The sequence below is a fragment of the Felis catus genome, chromosome B4, assembly GCF_018350175.1.
Source record: "Felis catus isolate Fca126 chromosome B4, F.catus_Fca126_mat1.0, whole genome shotgun sequence".
Taxonomy (NCBI): Eukaryota; Metazoa; Chordata; class Mammalia; order Carnivora; family Felidae; genus Felis; species Felis catus.
Genome location: NC_058374.1, coordinates 93,490,331 through 93,496,330, shown reverse-complemented (window position 1 = coordinate 93,496,330; position 6,000 = coordinate 93,490,331).

Below are 6,000 nucleotides of genomic sequence, written 5' to 3'. Positions count from 1 at the left end.
TCTCTCAAAGATGTGCTTGAGGAAAAGTCTTTCGGCTCAAAGACATTTTCTCTACGGTGCTCACGTGGTTCCTATCAGACATTCATCTACAGGGTTCCCCAAAGCAGGATATCTTTCATTTACACTTGGGATTGTTGAGTTTGATCAGATTGCTTCTCTATTACTGAAACTGAGAGAAAGGGACTATTGAAGAGAGAGGAGAAGGGAGGGAGGGGAAGAATAGAGATACATTTTGAGTGGTGGGAGTTTTAGGGGAGAAGAAGCCTTTATTAGGGGTCCTTGAGGGGGAATCTTTCATCAGCCTGATCGCAGGGATGAAAGGGAAATTGCGCCAAGAGATCCTGGAGGTGCAAATGCAGAGAAGGAGGTGAGGTTCTAAAGACAAGTTTCATGTGCACCACAAAATCCCCTGAGAACCTCCCCTTTCCTCACTTCTGTCTCTCTCCCTACTCTATCTCAAAAAAAAAAAAAAAGATGATATTTAAATCTGATGAAGTCCCTGATGCACCTTATTCCTGGGGACTGGCGGGGCAAGATGGGGAATTGCTTACTCAGGGATGATTCGTACAAAGACTTTGCAGAGACAAGCCCAGGACAGCCTTTGGGCAGTGGGTGAGTATATTTCTTAAAAAGTGTAAGAAGGTATTCTCTGCCTGGGTCTGGGTGCAGCTTGGCTGGCTGTGTCACCTAGTGACATTTCCCTCGCACCTTGCTACTCGGGTCTAACTGGCGCTTCTGCTCATGGATGTCTGCCTTCTTTATTCGGGTCATTCAGTCAGTGTGTGTGTCTAACAGGGGCACTGGGAGGGCCGAGGCTTGGACAAATTGTTAAAACATTGGCACTTTGTTTCCTTGCTTCTAAATTGGAGACAATAATGACTTCTTCACGGGATTATTATGAGAAATAACGGTATTTTATGAAGATACTTGGTATATACTGGGCACTTAGTTAATGGTGACTGAGGCCATTGTTTAAATGGGTACAGTTCCTTCAGCCAGTGTGAGATAGTTCAGAATTTCTGAGGTGGACATGGAAACTAGGACACTTCTCATGGTCTTGTCATAACTGGTTGGTGATTTATAGATGGTTCTGAGTTAGTTTCTGTTCCCAGGGAATATAGGTGAGTTCAAAATGTTATTTCTAGACATTCAGGACAATGGGGTTCTATGGAATTTTTTTTCACTACTAACAAATGAATAAATCATTAGACTATTGAATATTTTCTTTTCTTTAAATGTTTATTTTTGAGAGAGAACAAGTATGGGAGAGGCAGAGAGAGAAGGGGACAGAAGATCCGAAGCGGGCTCTGCTCTGACAGCAGAGAGTCCGATGAGGGACTTGAACTCACAAACTGTGAGATTATCACCTGAGCCAAAGTCAGACACTCAACCAACTGAGCCACCCAGGTGCCCCTTGAATATTTTCTTCACAAACCCAGTTTAAGCACAGTAATAGCCGGCCTTTTCAGAGCTGGGCCAGTGGCTGCAGGACCAAAGGCAACCATGTTTCACGATACAGTGAGTTCTTTGCTGGATGTTACCGAAAGAGAGTGAGCTATATCAGTACTATTAATATTGCATGGCCCCATTGCCTGAACCCAAAGATAATGGCACTGAGCATGTAGCCATCATTGAACGTAGCCACATAGCCACGGAATTGTTGGTTTGGAATCCATTTCTAGGATATGCCCAAAGAAAGATGGTGGGACTCAGTCCTCATCTTTTTTAAGATAAGGCAGAAAGGGAAGTCCTTAGAGCAACAGCATCCTGAGGAAGGGTTCCTCATCCTGGCATGAATTCCAGGTTTACATCATACTATGTACTGATATATATCCAAACCAATATCAATGCCCATCCTAATAGCAAGAATCTATTAATCTAATACCAATACTAATTTCAATATTATTAAATGCCAATACCAGAACTTTTATTTCAATTTCTGATACCAACTATCATCTCTTAAGTGTTAAGTACATATTAGACACTGTGCCAAGAACTGTGTAGGTAATATCACAATTAACCCTCACAAGAATTTTTTGATGATAAAATGTATATTGCTTAGTATATTTGAGGCACAGGTCTAGGTGTTTTACAGTTGTTTGCTTACTTACTTCTCACAACTGCCCAGACAGGTACAATTATTACTCTAGTGAATGAGGAAATTGAAGATCAGAGAGGCTAAGTAACTTGCCCAAGCTCACACCGTTAAATATACGGCAGAGCAAAGATACGAAACAGTTTTCTCTGACTCTAGATCTGTAACTGTATGGTGAACCTGTGTGTTTAGAGTTGCCAAGATGCATTTATAAATTTTCTGTATGCTTTCTGCACTTATTAAGAACTTTCTAATCTAAAATGGGCTCCACAGAAGCACCTTTTTTGTTAAAGGTAATTTTACCCTCAAATTTTGCTCCCCTGAAAACTATCTTTTTTTTAAATCAGAAATATTTTCTCTTGACTTTCTTTAACTCCACAGAACTGATTTGAATATAGGCTTCAAAAATTGCTTCAAGGCTGCATCATAGTCCATTTTTATGAACACTGAGGCTTTTAAAATCTCCTACAGTTTAGGGGTGCCTGGGTGGCTCAGTTGGTTAAGCGTCCGACTTCAGCCAGGTCACGATCTCGCGGTCCGTGAGTTCGAGCCCCGCGTCAGGCTCTGGGCTGATGGCTCAGAGCCTGGAGCCTGTTTCCGATTCTGTGTCTCCCTCTCTCTCTGCCCCTCCCCCGTTCATGCTCTGTCTCTCTCTGTCCCCCAAAAAATAAATAAACGTTGAAAAAAAAAAAGATAAAATCTCCTACAGTTTAAAAAAATTGCAAAACATATTCTTCATCATATTTTCCGTGTGTATGTCTCTTTAATAGTAGACAAAGACACCAGAACTATTTCCTTAAATTGTTCTTGTCAAGCACCATTTTATCGTAGACATTTCTTTCGCTAAATTGGATTTTGGGGAGAGCTTGGAGCTTAATGTTTATGAGGAGTTTTCAGAGGAATTTGATTTTCATTATTTTTCTTAGTTTCGTATTTGGTTTTAGTGTTCAGAAGGATGTCCCAAATAAGGCCTTTGAGACTGAGGTCTTTTATTTGCAGTTTGACCAAAACAGAATCTGCACAGAATAAACACATAACCAATTTCCTGGGTCTCAATCCTCTGATAGGAGATCCTCAAGGGGCTAACTGGTAGTTCATTTTTCCTATAATCCATGCATTGGCCCGTAACTGCAATCCGATGTCATTTGTCACTGGCAGTGGAATTAACGTTTTACAATACCGGCCTTTTTGGATGACCGTGGCTGGAGACAGACATCCACGCATTACAGCTTTCACAAGTTTCTTGAACTGCAAAAGGTGCTAAAATCCAGGGCTGATCCTGTCAGGCATTAGTCATATCACAAACCAGACCTCTTCAGTGGTCTCTAGTGGAATGCAGAAATCACAAGGATTCTTTCATGGTTTAAAGTAGGGTTCTTGGGGTGCCTGGGGGACTCAGCTGATTAAGCCCCTGACTCTTGCTTTCAGCTCAGGTCATGATCTCATGGTTTGTGAGATTGAGCCCTGTGTGGGGCTCTGCGTTGATGTTGCAGAACCTGTTTGGGACACTCTCTCTCCCTCTCTCTGCCCTTTCCCTGCTCACCCACGTGCACATGCATGCTGTCTCTCTCACTCTCTCAAAATAAATAAATAAACTTAAAAAATAATAAAGTAGGGTTCTTAACTTAGAATTCATAGACTCCCAAGACATCTGTGTGTGTTTGTGTATTACTTAATTTAATTTTTTAAGTTTAACATTTATTTATTTTTGAGAGACAGAGAGAGAGCATGATCAGGGGAGAGACAGAGGGAGAGGGAGACACAGAATCTGAAGCAGGCTCCAGGCTCTGAGCTGTCAGCACGGAGCCTGACCCGGGGCTCGAACTCACAGACTGTGAGATCATGACCTCAGCTGAAGTTGGACGCTTAACTGATTGAACCACCTGATTAAGCACAGGTGCTTAAACTTTAAGCACCCCCTAAAGTTTAGGGGGCTTTAGAGCCCCCCTAAAGCATCTGTGTTTAGAATTGAGGGGTCCATGTACCTGATGGGGAAAAAAATCCACATACTTATTTTCACTAATCTCTAGCTGAAATGTAGTATTTCCTTCCCTTAAGAATGTAGGCCACAAACCACAATAGTATTACGTATTGCTAATACCTGTGATTCTGTTTCTAATAGAAATCACCGGTATTTTCCTTTTATATTACAGTTGCTCCTGATGTCACAAAATATCATTTATCCTCTTCTCAACTTTAAAGTCCTGGTAATTCTTAGACGTACTGTGACATCTTTAAATTTAATGCACCAAATTGGGTGCCTTAAAGAAGCACATATATTATGATATCAAATTCAGAAAATATGTTGATAATTATAAGGAGTGCATTTGTTATGACGCGCACTGGGTGATGCATGGCATGGTTGATTCGCTATACTGTACATCTGAAACTAATATAACACTGTTTTTAACTATACTGGAATTAAAGAAGAAACAAGAAAACACCAAAATATGTTGCTAACGGTATTTCAATGTAATTGGCTTACCTATGTTGCTAAGTGCTCCTGTACACAGATTGAGGGGGTACATAATATGTAAAACACACTGACTCAGCTTAAGCCCTCATTCTTAAAGATGCATTCAGGGGGCGCCTGGGTGGCGCAGTCGGTTGAGCGTCTGACTTCAGCCAGGTCACGATCTCGCGGTCCGTGAGTTCGAGCCCCACGTCAGGCTCTGGGCTGATGGCTCAGAGCCTGGAGCCTGTTTCTGATTCTGTGTCTCCCTCTCTCTCTGCCCCTCCCCCGTTCATGCTCTGTCTCTCTCTGTCCCAAAAATAAATAAACGTTGAAAAAAAAAAAAGATGCATTCAGGAGAATCTAGCTTTTACTCTTCAAAATGTAATATAGATCTAACAGTATATCCAGATGTGAACTCTGTAACTTGGGACAGCTATTATCTTGAGATAATCACTCCATTCTCTGATTGCTCATTGGTGAAAGCATTTATTTAAAAGAACATAACCTTAAAATAGAAATAATTTGGGAAAATTATGTGTATCAGTTGGGATTAAGATCTGCTGCATATAATTGGAAACCCCAAATCACAGTAGCTTAAACAAGATAGATATTTATCCTCTCTCATCTAAAAACAAGTCCAGAGGTAAGAAGTCTAGGAGTAGTATATTCCTTTAAAGTCATTCATTGACCCAAGCTCCAATTTTTTTTTTTTTTTTTTTTTGCTACTTCAACCTTAGCATGTGACATCTAGTCTTATGATTCAATGTGGTTGATTTAGTTCTCATGATCACATCTACCTTTAAATGGCAGGAAGGATTTGGGGAGAAAGATGTTTGCCTGAGATCCCTGAATCTGAGGTGCCTGAAGACACTAAAGGGAAGGTGCCAGGGAAATGGTTGGAAATGTTGGCTCAGAGCTCAGAGAAAATTCCTGGTGGAAGGTACAGGACCAGGAGTCGACTGTGTGCAGAATGAAAGCCAAGGGTGTGCATGAGATGGCCCAGAAGAAGTGAATACCATTAGAAGAGGACCAAGAAGAGAATCTTAGAGACTTAACAAAATTAAGGTTTTGTTTTGTTTTTTAAATATAGAAGGACAAAAAAGTTCTCCCAGCTGAGTTAGCTTCTTCTAAGCAGTCTTCTCAGTAAGTAAGCCATTTGACACTTCTGCTTATATTTCATTGACCAGAATTTAGTCACATGGCCCCATGTAGGTTTAAAGGAGACTGCGAAATGTAAACTTATAAGTAGGTATATTGTTGCCTCCAATCAACCTTGGGTTCTACTTCTTTTTTAAAAATTGGTTTGTTTGGGTTTTTTTGGGTAATATTTATTTATTTTTGAGAGAGAGAAAAAGAAAGAGAGAGAGAGAGAGAGTGGGGGAGGGGCAGAGAAAGAGGGAGACACAAAATCTGAAAGAGGCTCCAGGCTCTGAGCCATCAGCACAGAGCC